General features: G+C 43.2%; 1 protein-coding gene and 1 pseudogene across 1 annotated transcript in view; both read right to left on the bottom strand.

Moving 5' to 3' along the window:
• The window catches only part of UBE3C (ubiquitin protein ligase E3C), a 2,658,557-nt gene that overhangs the window by 2,571,599 nt on the left and 72,433 nt on the right, over positions 1 to 14,525 (bottom strand). The gene's annotated exons all lie outside the window — the stretch shown is intronic.
• On the bottom strand, positions 10,388 to 11,320 carry LOC138568803 (Golgi reassembly-stacking protein 1 pseudogene; annotated as a pseudogene).

The following is a 14,525-nucleotide window of genomic DNA, read 5'->3' as shown; positions in this document are numbered from 1 at the left end:
ATCTGGGTGTCACCTACACCAATTATGCCGATGACACCCAGATACTCATCCCCATCACAGGTGACTATATGGTAGACTCGAAAGCTTTGAATGACATATATCACGTCATTCAAACCTGGATGGCACATCATGAGCTCCGTCTTAATGACGACAAGACAGAGCTCCTCATCCTTGGGACTCAGCAAAGACTCAACAATTCGAACCCCATGTTCAGTTCCTTCAATATCGACGGAATCTCCATAAAAGTTTCCAAAGATACTAAAACACTCAGAATTTACCTAGACTCCACTTTATACCTTCACAGACAAACTAATGCTGTAGTAGCAGCATCTGCCTACACATGCAAGCTGATCACAGCGTGTCGCCCTTTTCTCTCTTCTCAGAACTGCACTACCCTTGCTAGAACCTTAGTCATGTTCAAACTTGACTATTGTAATACTCTGTACCAAGGCACCAACCATTGTAACCTGGACAAACTACAGATTATACAAAATAACGCCATCAGGGCAGCACTCAACATCCCTAGATCAGCCCATATCTCTGAAACCAGGAAGAACCTTCACTGGCTGTCAGTTTCCCAAAGGATCTCTCTAAAATCTCTTGCCTTGACCTACAAATGCATGAATAACCAGGCCCGTAGCTACTTATCCTCCCAGTTTACCCAGTATATCCGACCCCGCTCACTAAGGTCTGCCACTAGCCAGAGCCTACTGATCCCTAGATTCAAGCTCCAAACAGCCGTTGGGGCCAGCTTCCCAGTTCTGGCAGCCAAATTGTGGAACTCTGTGCCTGTCTCTATCAGAAACTTGCCCACCCTGAACTCATTGTGATCTTACTCTATTGCTCAAGCCTATGTTCTATTTATATGTCTCTATGTAATGTAAACTGTTGTGTTATATGTAATGTAAAATGTTGTGTTATGTAACCACTGCCTCAAGATATGCGCCCGGTAGTCTACGGGCCTGGTTTGCGCTATACAAATAAAATAACTACTAAATACAAATACAAATAAAAGACTGGATCGATTATTCCTTTTTCTCTCTTTTGACAAGCAAACATGATTAGTTTTATATAATATAATTTTTCTTATTCAGGTGTTTTTCACTTTTTCTTAAGACTAAACTCTATTGCTCCCCTGTGGGTAGCTTACTTTAATTTACGTTGTGGCAGTGTGAGCCAATAGCATAAATTACCCCTCTGCCATTTTGAAGCCAGGCAGTTTCACAGCACTGTGTCTCTCAGATTGACCACACTCCGTATGTATTTTTGTCAGACTCCAGCAACTCTTGCGGGACACGACAATGGGCATCAATGAGTTCCTCCCTTATGGTGGGCCTCCGGTAGTGTCCACAATGGGAGAGCTGTGGGAACAGGGTCTCTCCTAAGTGCCAATGCAACTCTTCTCTAAGGCATAAACTGGTGAACTATCTAGTATGAAGATCTCTGAGCAGCTAAAAATATTAGGGTCATGTACCAACCGCTCGTGAATTACCTTCTTTACATTTTTTTGACCATTTTTATTGTTATTGATAAATCGCAAGCACCAGAGAAATATAAATGCACAAGAAATAAAAAAGTCTCCAAAATACACCATTTCCAATTCCACCAGCCCTTCCAGCCCTTCTTTCCCCCTTTCCCACCAAGCCTTATTGGAAACCAAAAACCGATACATTCAAGCATATGATATGAAGGCATGTCATCTGGCAGCAACTCTTTCCTCAAACCAGAAGATGAGATTCAGAGCCTCCAATGTGTAGCTCTTTCCATCACTTATATAATCCTTCCTCAATTGATTTCCATGGTCTCATGATCACCCTTCTTGCTCTGGCCAAGGCTACACAAACCCATTTTGTCTGCTGGTTAGAACGGTTCCAATCATTGTCTGTCATGCCCAGCAATCATATAGATACATATTTCTCCTGGGTAGTGTCCAGTGTTTGGTTATTTAATCGAAATACTTTTTTGGCAGAATGAAAATATATTTGGGCATGGTTTGAAATTGTTATTTAGCTCCTGCATCTACACTACTAGAGCCTGCTTAGCTTAAAACCAACAGTTACCAGGAGCTACTTTTGGTTCCCCAGGCCAACATGTTGACATTCACTTTGAGTGTTTGAGAATGTAAATAAACAAGAAATTGGACACATCTAGGACACATTTAAATATAATGGATCATACACAATGGGCAAAAAATTAAAGTGTACATCTGATGTGTAAGTTAGATTTGCGGTGTAATCACTCCTGGTTCCCCAGTGGTAGCTCCTGTCTACTGGGTGATGCCCGACACACAGGAGCTGGGTTTAGCTCCTGCTCATCGAATCTTAATTTCAAACCATGTTTGGGCAATCCCATAACAATAAAATGACTCTTTCCTCACCCACATACCCACCAGCAAGGAAACAACAGCAATTAATGTGCTTTTCGCACCCATGTTGGGTACCAATATGCTTTATACAAAAGACAAAGAGATCCATCTCATGTTCATGCCTCATGGCCCATTGGACGAGTATTCCAATACTTTTTGCCATGTCTCATCGTCCCACTACACACTCAAGTCGATCTCCCATTAAGAGTCCGCAGTATGTCTCCAAATACTTCTGCAAACATTTTGCAAGCCCTTCAAATAGCTTTTCCATCTATAGCATATAACTCTAGATATGTTTCAAAGGAAGAGATTGGCCCCTCTTGCAAATGAAAACAGGCTGAGCCTTTCAAACATCCCCAATAGCTCTAGACATCCTGTTTTGTGAGATCAAGCTTCTATGAACAAATTTTGAAAGAATCCATAGTGCATCTCACAAAACAATGTGTTAAGAGAGCAACCCCTTTCTCAAGCCATGAGTGCCAATGGAAAGGCTTCTTGCCAATATGTACCAAGATATTGTTCCAAATCAAATCTTTAAATGCAAGCCCCAGCTTAATAACTATTCGTTATTGCATCAACTGCCAGACAGCAGCAGTGTGAGCTATAATCACATTTGAATGCCTTACTGGGAAACACTGGCTAATGTGTTCCAATGTGTTATGCAGAAATAGCAGAGTCCTTGAATGAAGCCCAACAATGCAATTCTCTACCCTGGATTCCAACTCTTGCCAGTTGTCCTAGTAGTGGCCCACACATATACTTTAGTGTTTAGGAGGTTCATTTTTCCTTTAGCTTCATCATTTAACAACTTTTCCAGCTTAATTCTGGGCTGACTCCCCAGCCGCAAGAAGAAGAAGAGCCTTTAATTTCTTAAAATAATATGATGGGTTCATGCAAGGAAGCATGATAAAAAGGTATAATCATCTAGGGAGTGTGACTATCTTATATAGAGACTCCCTTCCCGTCAGTTTAAGTGGCATGCACCAAGTATTATCCATGTTACGTTTAACCATCAACGCAATTGATCAACGCTGCTGCACCCCTAGGCAAGTAATTATCCGTCACTTTAAACACATGCGCAGGTGGTGGGGTTGGCTTGGAAAATGAAGTCATTTTACAGTGCCCGGTAGTAAGTCAGTCTTTTCCCAATTGACCGCAAGGCATAAAAAAGTAGCGTTGCATAGAAATTTGCTATGCAGTTCTGTACATTTGCTAATTAAATTGACACTTGTGAAGCAAAGTTAGCTATTTAAGTTACCCTGTTCAATGAAAGCAGAGCTCACCCTGCATTCCTTTCTTGCCCACCTTGCTCTCTCCACCCTCCTTTCTCTGTTCACTGCAAGTTCAAAGGGGCTAATGAAGAGAGTGCAGTAGTAATCATCTCCTCGACTCTTGGTGCCAAAAGCCTAGCCTATGTGGGAGGGCTAGGCCAGAATTTCTTTTCTTTTTCAAATAACTGCAACCCAGAAGTAATTGGGATGAAACTTTTATTAAGCTAACTATATTCTGTCTGGCAAAGACCAGTATGTATTAAAGACAGTCATGCAATTCCATTAAAAAAAATCAAGTTGTTCCAAAATGCATAGTTACAGTATTGATAATGTAAAACACTGCATTATACCCATGCTTTACCTTAAAGTTTAGGTTATTGTATCTAAATCTCATAGCAATTTACTATATTTCATTTTGTTGGGGAAGATGTATCAAATTGACAAGTAAACACTTTTGAAAATGTACATGATCACAAGGCCAAATGTTTTTGAGGCAAACCTAGTTCTGTGACCTGCTGGTTGCATTCAACTGGTGCTCAACCTATGAGCTGATCCCATACTCCTTGACATTATATTTTATCAACCTGTCGCATCATACCAGCTACCCTGAAAGTGAGGTGACCGCACTACAATATTCGACCTAGTTAGCCCAGTTATCTGCCTGCTATGCCATCCACTTTGCTTAGTCTCTTACTTTCTTTTGTCTTACATAATGAATACACTGCGCCAACTAGATCTGTATGCAAAGTAATAATCAATAGTTCCATTCAGTCTGTACATCTACAGATCTACTGAAATACCATATATGCTTTATGATTATCATTATGATTGCATTATATATTAGCACCAGCGGGAGAGAGCTGGCCAAATTGTTTTCAGAGCCTGTTTATCATATCTATATATCTGTGTTCATTCTTGCAGCTAACCTTTTACATTTTACAGACTCACTCAGTGCATGCAAAGTCTACGCTCGTATAGTAGAGTACATTTTATGAAGGGCTGAGACCATTTGTAGGGGATGTTTGAAACTTTTATTGAACATTTACTTTGCAGTAAATGCAAAATGAAAGTTTCACTGTGAATGGGGGGGCCTCTGTTTGGTAGCACTGTGACAAACAAAGTCCCTTTCATTTTGCATTCGGAATCTTGGAGGAGCAGGATCCCCCTGCCACTGCTGGAGCAGTGCCCCCCCCCTTACTTCAGGTGAGGCCAGGGATGTATTCCCTCATTTGCTAGGCCGCTGCACCTACCTACGATCATTTCCAACGTGGGTTGCTTTAAATATTGCTGAGCGCCAGTCATTTCAAAATCTGATGCCACAATTCAGCATTTGTGTAAAGTTCTCTTTTTGCTGAGATGGCCGTCATTTTCCTATAGCCTCCATTAGGTTCCATGAGGTCGTCGCAACTTCAACATGGCCGCCTAATTATTTTGTTTGTAGCCACTGCCCCCACCAGGCTGAGTCTGCATTGATTGGAGGTCTCATTCTACTTTATCCAATCCCTTCGCCGGCAGGCGAACACCGTCCCACCCATTAAGGCCACCCAACAAGGCAGCCTCCTATCCGTAGCCTGTCCAGAGACAACAGAGGCCAGGGCCAGGAACTCTGCCTGTTTTCGCCATGTCCCAACTGACTTTGCAACCCTCCTGCCTGATCCCGAGCTGCTGGGTAAGCACCCTACCGCACTATCACCTATGACTTTGACCTGCACATGGCTACTCCCATAACTGTGCACCTGACTGCAACCGATTCCTACACGAAACCACCTCTTATTCTTCACCGTGTACTGTGTTAACAACTTTGTTCCTTTACCTTTGGTGCCATTCCCATACTTTGCCTAATTACTGCTTCATGCTCTGCTCTTAGTCAAAACCTTACTTTTGCCTACAACGTAGATTAGGCTTGTCTATCATATTGTATAACTTTGCTTCTTGTATGCTCATTCAAGCTCATACTGTTATCTGTTACTACATTGGCTCCACCGGCCGCCTAACCTTCCTTTCAGTGGCTCTTATCCATCTCCCACATAGTAGTGCCCCCTCCTTCGCGAGCATGCGAGCTCTGAACGTTTACTCAGTGCATCTACTGTGTCCTCCTACGCTTCGGATACTCCATATTGTGTAACTTAAATATTGCCCCTCTGCTTCGCTACGCACGTTATCTTCTCTTGCCCATTTATCCACACAAGCCCCTGAGCCTCTACACCCTGTTACCACCATTTATCAATCGGTAACCCATGCCTCACTGCGCCTTTACACTTATATGGTGCATAACGCGACTAACGGATGGTCACCTACCCCACATCTGCATCTATTCTAATATATGTCTAGTCTTAGTCACTGACATTTATGTGCTTTACAGCTCAGTTTAATGACAGCCCAGTTTGACCACACACCTCAGATGTTGAGAGGCTGTATATAATCTGTTTTCTGGTCGTCGTTTTGATGCTACTACATGATTGTGCCCATTTTGCTGCATACTTGTCTGCACCTCTTGTCAGCTCAGCTGCCCACTCATAAATGTGACCAACTTTTTCACTGCTGCCCTATAAGACTGTATGCGTGCACTAACAATAATCTTAGTTGCTAGTTCTATGCTGTGCCTAACTGTTTTTTGGTCGCTGCTACCTCACTGTACCTACAGCAACGGTAGTTGTCATCTGGTTCTGCATATTATTTTGGTCGTTGACGCCTGTTTGCACCTATAGTCATTTTGTTGCTACTACATGATTGTGCCCATTTTGATGCTACTACTTGATTGTGCCCATTTTGATGTTACTACATGATTGTGCCCATCTTTGATGCTACTATATGATTGTGCCCATTCTGCCTAGCATCATACTTGACGGCACCTGTGCTAGTTCAGCTGCCTCGCCATATATGTGCCTAATTGTACACTCCAGTTGTTTCGAAATTGTACCACCAACAATCCTAGATACTTAACTTCAATGCTCCTAAATATTATTTAGTCATTCATACAGCAAAGTAACTGACTGCTCTAATAGTGTTTCTTAGTTGTTTCCTCATAAACGCGCCTTAGCAATTGATTAACATGCTTTTGGGTAACCTACTGCATCGCTGTCTAATGTTATTCGTATTTCTAATCATCACAGCGTGGCCATCTAGCCTCACGGCCAAACCATAGTTTGTTAGCCCACGTTCACCTAACACCCCCTATGCCATGATGTTAGACCCAACTCAAAATGCTACATTGCACCAAATACTGCAACCGACATCACACCCATATAGGCACACCATGGGATAAGCCTTTGCTATGTGACATCAATGTATCTACCAACCGATATCTTAACGCCCCTGCCTTATGGTTGGAAGACTTTGCTAAAAAACCAACACCCAACCAACCCTGTGCACTAAACCTGAGAAACAAGAGATTAGGATCCAGATTCTCTCGCTCTTGTGGTCACATTAAGAATCCTTGCACCATCTCCAAACTTCCATCGCCTAGTCCTAGCCACCAGGTGCCTCCCACATCAAATCTTAATGCTAATCTTAACACCGAGCATCCTCTTGTAAAGATGCTCAGATTAAGGGTGCCTTGGTCAACGCCAGATCCCTCAATGCCCATGCATTAGACATCGCTGACCTTATCAAGACGCAAGAGCTGGACTTCATTGCGATATCGGAAACATGGTTAAATGCAGCCTCCGGACCGCTACTTTCACTTGCCATTCCTTCAGATTATTCCATCACTAGATGCGACCGCAACACATCGCAATCTAGAGGAAGTGGAGTTGCCTTCATCCACAAAAACACTCTTGGTTTGAGAGTTATACCTAATCTAAACTTCAAGTCAGCTGATCTTCTCTCGGTAAAGCTACCACTAACGCCGAATCAAAAGGCTACATTACACCTCATTTACAGACCACCTGGCCCTGCGACATCCTTCGTACACGAGATAACATCTATAGTATTAGACAAATCTAAAACTAATTTGCAAATTATCCTCCTTGGAGACCTGAACTTGGGCTACCAAGATCCCAACGACCCTACCACGTTAGACCTCGTCAATACATTAACTGACCTTGGATTTACCCATCACATCCAAGATCCTACCCACATCAAAAGGAGGACACTCGACTGGCTAGCCGATGCTAATTGCAACATTAGTTTACAAACTAATTCACCCTGCGCTTGGTCAGATCACCACATTATTACTTTCAATGTTGAAGCTATCCTTCGCCCCACACCTACGATCGCGCTTGCCATGCCCACTGGAAACAAAAGGGACATAAAAGACAAATTACTCCCTCTTATTCTTCCCACCCTTAATAAGGTTACAGATTCATGCTCTAATCCAGCAATCTTAACAGATACCTATAATCACGCCACGCTGACAGCTCTAAATTCTATAGCTCCCCTTAAGCTTAGGAAATCGAAACCACACACACACATCTCAACTCGTGGTTCACACCACAGCTAAGAGTGCTCCGTAAAGCTAAACGTAGTGCCGAATCCCGGTGGAAAAGCCACCCTTCTGATGCCCACAAGGACGGTCTCATTTTAGCCTCCCTCAATTACAAAGAAGCTATCTTCTAGGCTAAAAAAGAGATTTTTAACAACCGCATTTCATAAGCAGACTCTAACACTAAAGAATTATTTAAGATCCTAAAGGAACTTGAATCATCTGCCCCGCCTCCCGATTCCTGTATCAAAGATAGCAAATGGTGTGCTAACATTCAGACCACACTCTTGGAAAAAATTGCATACCTCAAAACACAAATTGAGGTTTTAAAAGACAATGGGAAATTAGTTGTGCTCTTATTACTTGATCTTTCTGCTGCTTTTGATTTGGTCAATCACCAAATCCTGTGCCAGCACCTCACATCAGCCGCCCACTTCTCTGATTCTGCCACTGCCTGGATCAGTTCCTTCTTAAACAATGATCCGTGCAGGTTTTCTCCCCCTTAGCTGCTGCGGACTCTGCTCCCATTCACTGTGGCGTCCCTCAGGGCTCGTGTGTCCCCCCTACACTGTATAATGTTTTTACCAAACCACTTTTTGATGCTCTTGACTATCTGGGTGTCTCATACACTAATTATGCCGATGACACCCAGATACCCATCCCCATCACGGGTCATTATACAGTGGATACTAAATCCTTGAATGACGTCTATATGGTCATTCAGACTTGGATGGCCCAACATGAACTTTTCCTCAATGATGACAAGATGGAACTCCTCATTCTGGGCTCCACTCAATGCCTTAATAAGCTTGACCATTCCTTCAAGTCTTTCATCATTAACGGCCACATCCGCAAGGTCGCCAAGGATACAAAAATGCTAGGAATTTACCTTGACTCCACACTATCACTGACCAGACAAACTAATGCAGTCAGGTCTGCTTCGGCCTACACATGCAAACTGATCACGGCCTGCAGACCATTTCTATCCACGCCTAACTGCATCATACTGGCCGGAACTCTTATCATGTCTAAGATGGACTATTGCAGAGCCCTCTATCTAGGGACCAGCCTGTCTAACAAACCACAAATTACCCAGAACAATGCTATTAGAGCGGCATTAAACATTCCGAGAAACCAACACATCTCCGACCACAGAAGTAATCTTCGTTGGTTGCCTGTTAAGTACATAATCTCTCTGAAAACTATTGCCTTGACGCACAAGTGCCTGGCCAACAAGGCCCCCTCCTACCTTTCCAATCGCCTTACACTCCACATGTCTACATGTCCCTTGAGAGCAGCCCAAACTTATACTATCTCCCTTCCCAGATTCAAACTACAAAAAGCTGGGGGTAAGAGCTTCCCTGTCCTGGCCACTAAGTTATGGAATTCCCTCCCAAATGACATTAGAACTGAGCCGTCGGTCCGCTCTTTCAAGAACAAAACCAAGTCTTGGCTCTTCGCACAAAACGGATATACTCGCTGTGCTACTGCTTACATGGCCTTGCGGGTCCTAGCTCTGAGTACGTGAGCATACTGCCTCGCTTGTCCTATTGTATACACTGTCCTGCATCTAACTTATGCTGCCACACTGCTAGCTGGTTCATTCCGTTTGTGACTGTAACATGGTAAGTCTAGCAGCTCTGAGCACTAGACCACAACGCCTTTCCGGTTTTATTGTACATATCTCCCTGTTCTCAATTGACATTACCTTACTTCCATTTAGCTCATACCAATATGTGTCTGTAAATTGGTTGAGCCTTGTTCCTTTTCCTTACTGTATGTAACTGTAACTTTGTTCTACAAGATTATGCGCCCAGTTGCCCTTGGGCCCGGTGCACTTTATAAATAAATAAAATACAAATAGGGTTTGTGGTGACATGCGCTATTTTAAAGAAAGTGCGTTTAAATTTTTTGTCTACTGTCGCCATGGGTCGAGTGCATTTCTCTAGGTCGAGCAGGTAAGCAAAGTTACTCGACCTGCAGATCTAGTGGACTTTTAAAAAAATGTGCAGGGCCAGACTCCTCTCACAATGTCTTACTTCACATAAATGCTGTATTGATGCTCATTTTATGTATTTTGTACAAATAACCTCTGGTGAGATTACAAATATTAGTCTGAGAGAGCCATCTGGTGAAGTAAGCTCAGCCTGGTTTTGTGCTCCATCCTCTTGAGCACCATATTCCACGTCAAACTCTGCTTTGGTGTTTGCTCTGTTGAGATGAGAAAGAGACATTGCATTGTCTGGAAGAGGCATGGAGGGCAGTTCTGGAGGAGAGGTGGCAGGATCTAAAAAACCAATGGCAGCACCCCTGTTTATAGGTAAACTTTCAACTCCTGGCAAAGAGCCTGTTGAAAAGTTGAAGGATGATGTTTGATACATTGGTCAGTTCAGGCATTGGAACACCAGACACATCAAGACATCCTGGAACCATAACTCTCTGAACAGGCAGAGGCAGAAGGGAGGTTTTAATATCATAGCCAATAATGTTCTGGGGTTGGGACAAATCTGCAACTTCTGCAGGGTAAACTTGAGAGGAGCCTCATCATATCTGTTTCTAGATGGAAGGGAAGGAATGCTTTCTGAGGACAAGGGCGACGGCTGTATTTGTTCTGACCTTCTCATGGGACTCAGTGGAACAGATTGCAGAGGAATTCTGTGCAAAGAACCATAACCAATTCCATGGCCCAAACTCCCTTCACTGCTACAGGCTCCATTGGCCATCACAACAATGTCTCTGCAGGCATCGGTCTTTGTGTTATAAACCGTGATTTTCAAGGGTTTGCCCTCAATCGATTCAACTAATGCGTAGAAATCTTCAGACCCTTGTAGTATTTGGTCCAACCCAACAAAGTAGTCTGTTAAGGGTTGAAGGCCAATTTAAGAGGCACGCGAGTTGGGTTCTACATTCAGCACATGCCACACAAATTTGTTGATGCCTTGGAAGCTGCAGAACCGCACACCAGACCCGAGCAGCCCCTCTATGCTCCACATGTTGTTGGAAATAACATCCACCTCACATATTTTCAGGGTCTTGAGGTTATTATACTTCCAGCTTCACTGTTTTCTCCACATTGGCCTTCAGCAAGTTTTTAAATGTGTTGTTGTCCTTGCTCAGTCTTGCATGTCCTATTCAGATAATGAAATCAAAGAATGGATTCAGACCTCCACGCTGAGCAGGAGAGTTCTCTTACACCCTGTGCACATGAAAGCCCTATGTGCCCCCCATGGGCTTCTCGGTGCGGCTCAAAGAGAAGCCCATGACAGCGAAGTCTGGTCTGCAAGTCCTCGCACGTATGGGCTAGAAGAGGCGTGTGCATCATTGCTAATCAAATGTGTTTGTTTGTTAATCAAGAATATTTTAATTAGCAAACTCTGCTAATCAATTTTTGAAAACGAATTTATGCCTTGGACTGTATAATTTCACAATTTTCCATATGTAATTCATATAATCGTCAATAAATCTTTCTCTAGGTTTGCCAGTGTTCGAGGTCCAAGGCGTATAGCAGGATTTTCTAAGTCAGCCTGCCCATCTTTTTGCTGGATATGCTTCTCTTATCTACAGTCCTACAGGCGAAGGGCTCTAGCGCTACTGCAAATAGGACGGTTCATAAGGGACAGCATTGTCTTGTACCACTCTCTAACACAAAGGGTGGGGGATGCCTCACCTCCAGTGGCAATTGAAACTGTCAGTAAGCTACATGCCTTTCTGATACTGCTTATGAAGTTTACATAAAATACAAACTCAACTAGGATGCACATAAGGAAAGGCCACTGTACCCTATCAAACGCCTTCACGGCATCGACAGAAATCCAGGTACATTTGCAGCCAGAGAGCGTGAGGCTGTGATTATATGTGCCAGTCTATGCATATGGTCTGTCAAGGTATATTTAGCCATGAAGCCAACCTGTCCAGGTGTAGAATGTCCTTCCTTATTAAGCTTTTGGACTCTGTCAGCTAAATGTTTAATCAGTATCTTCAAGCATGAATTTATTAACAAGATGAGACGACAGCTGCCACACTCTGTATGATCTTTTCTGTGTTTTGGGATCACAACCACTGTAGCCCGATTCATAGATTGAGATTTACGTGTGTTCTAAGAACATGTTAAAAATTCTTGTTAAATGGGGTACAATCGACTCCTTTGTGATCCTGTAAAAGATAAAACCAAATCCAGCCAGCCTGGCAGCCTTGTTATTTTTCAGGCCATCACTCACATCACTTCCTCTTCTGTTAGGGATTGCACCATATTGCTAGCAACCTCGACAATTTAGGGAGCGAGATAGATTGTAGAAATAAATAATACTCTTGTTCCGCAACCCCACCCTGTGAAGCATAGAGGGTGTTGGGTTCGAAATGCTCTATTAAGCCCTTTCTGATCCGAGTATAGGCTTCCCCAACATTCTTTAAATTCCAACATAACTTTAGATAACGGTTTCCGTTTATGAAGTGTGCTAACAATTTACCTAGCTTATTCCCCTGGCCAAAGAAGGTACTACCCGCTTTCTTATGAAGAAATATGGCTTTGGCTGTATAAATGGTGCAGGAGTTCTATTCTAGCTTTGTTAAGTTTTGTCAAGTTTGCATTTGTTGGGTGTGTTCTGTAGGTGGCCTCCAACTCTTTAACACATTTTCCCAGAAGAGGGTGCCTCAATTTCTTTTCCGTTTTCTTTCTCGGACCCTTCTCTATTACTACTCCTCCAAGCTTGTTTTTAGCTGCATCTCACAGAATCTCTGGATATCTTTAGTGACATTTGTGTTCATATAATCATCAAAGACAGACCACAGGCCTCCATATCCTCCTGTTTAATGAAAAATATTGAACCCCCATAAATTAGTTTGATTAGTCAGGCCTGTGTGACGCATGCGTACCTGTACCGGTGCATGATCCAATATGGCACCTGCCAGGATGTCTGCATTAAGAATTCTTGGGCGTCTAGTGTTGAAATAAATGTGAAATTTACATGCAAGATCATATTACTACTCAATGATCAGAAGTTGTAGTCTCTGGTACGTGCGTGTGCATGCCTCCAAACAGCTACCAAATCATTTGCATCTATCATTTGCATTAAATCTTTCCCATCTGTGATTAAAAATTACCGCTTAGGACCTGACCTGACTAGTGATGGCTCTATAACCTCATTCCAGTACCCTCTCACCCAATCACTAGGCGACTCTCTTGGTGCCGAGATAACTGCCTCGAAACGCTGTTTAAAAAAGGGAATCATCTTTATTTGAGCCAGTGGCTGACCAATGCACCATACTGGTTCCCCTTCTAACGTGACCTTAAGCAGAACCTAATGACCTTCCACATCTAGCTGCCGAAGCAGGGTTCGAAATTGGCAGAAGCTGGGAGCTATTAAGCTCCTGGTTATAGCCAAAGGAAGCCTGGTTAGCTTGAAACCAACAGGTACCAGGAGCTACTTTGGACTCCTGGGGCAAGTGGTGCCATACAAACCTAGCTTTGTGATTTTCAACTATGTATGTTTGGTAATGTATATAAAGGACAATAAAAAACACACTTAACGGACACAGAGCATATTGGATGACATGAAAATGACAAAAAGTTAAAGAGTTTGCATCTTCTGCAAAGTTAGATTTGCAGTGCACTCTGTACTAGCTCCTGGCTCCCCACAGGTAGCTCCTGCCTAAATGGTTATGGCTGATACCCAGGAGCTGCTTTTTGCTCCTGGTAAACAGATCCCAATTTCGATCCCTGACTAGTGCGTGGTGAAACAACCAATATCTTTCAAAATAATCACCAACCCATTTTTTTCTTTTTGATTGCCAGGGCATAGAAACTCTGGCCTTTACATCTTTTTGTAAGCTTTTCTTGACTCTGTGTTATCTAAATGTGTCTTGTGACAAAAAGTTATGTTTCCTTCTTTTTTCCAGAGGTATGAAAGAACTTTTGTTCTTTTAATCGGATTATTTAATCTGTTGACATTCCAAGTATCCATTTTTAAGCCATTAAATTTACAGGGAAATTCATGGAATTCATGTGTGCCGAAAACAAGGGCGCAAGCGTGGAAATCGCAGAGCACCCATGCGAAACCCACGCAAGCTCTTGTTTCCCGATTCATGGAAGGAACTGCGCATGGCTTACCTGGGACTTGCGACTCTGTGCATGTCTCATACCGTCATTGCGACATCCCGAAGGCTGTGCGCGAGAAGCCCAGTGAAGGCGCACGCCGTCCAGCACACCACACACCTAAAAAGGGGGCAGAACACACGGAATGGGGAACAACACGCAAAAATGTGGGCGTTACGGGGAAGTATGGCTGCGAAATCCTCGCAACGCCCACTCGCACGCTGACGTATTCATGGAATCGAACAGGGCAAACCTGCGCGCGCCAAAAGACATGCAAAGCCGGAAACACATACGCTAGGCGAAAGCTGGTGTAAGCGCCACCGCGCAGCATAAAAGTGCGCACAAACAGCAAACAAGCTCATACAGCTACAATGA

This window comes from Ambystoma mexicanum, chromosome 2q (assembly GCF_040938575.1).
Source record: "Ambystoma mexicanum isolate Mex_15411 chromosome 2q, UKY_AmexF1_1, whole genome shotgun sequence".
NCBI lineage: Eukaryota > Metazoa > Chordata > Amphibia > Caudata > Ambystomatidae > Ambystoma > Ambystoma mexicanum.
The sequence above is the reverse complement of the archived record's forward strand: the minus strand, read 5'-3'. Positions and strand labels throughout refer to the sequence as shown.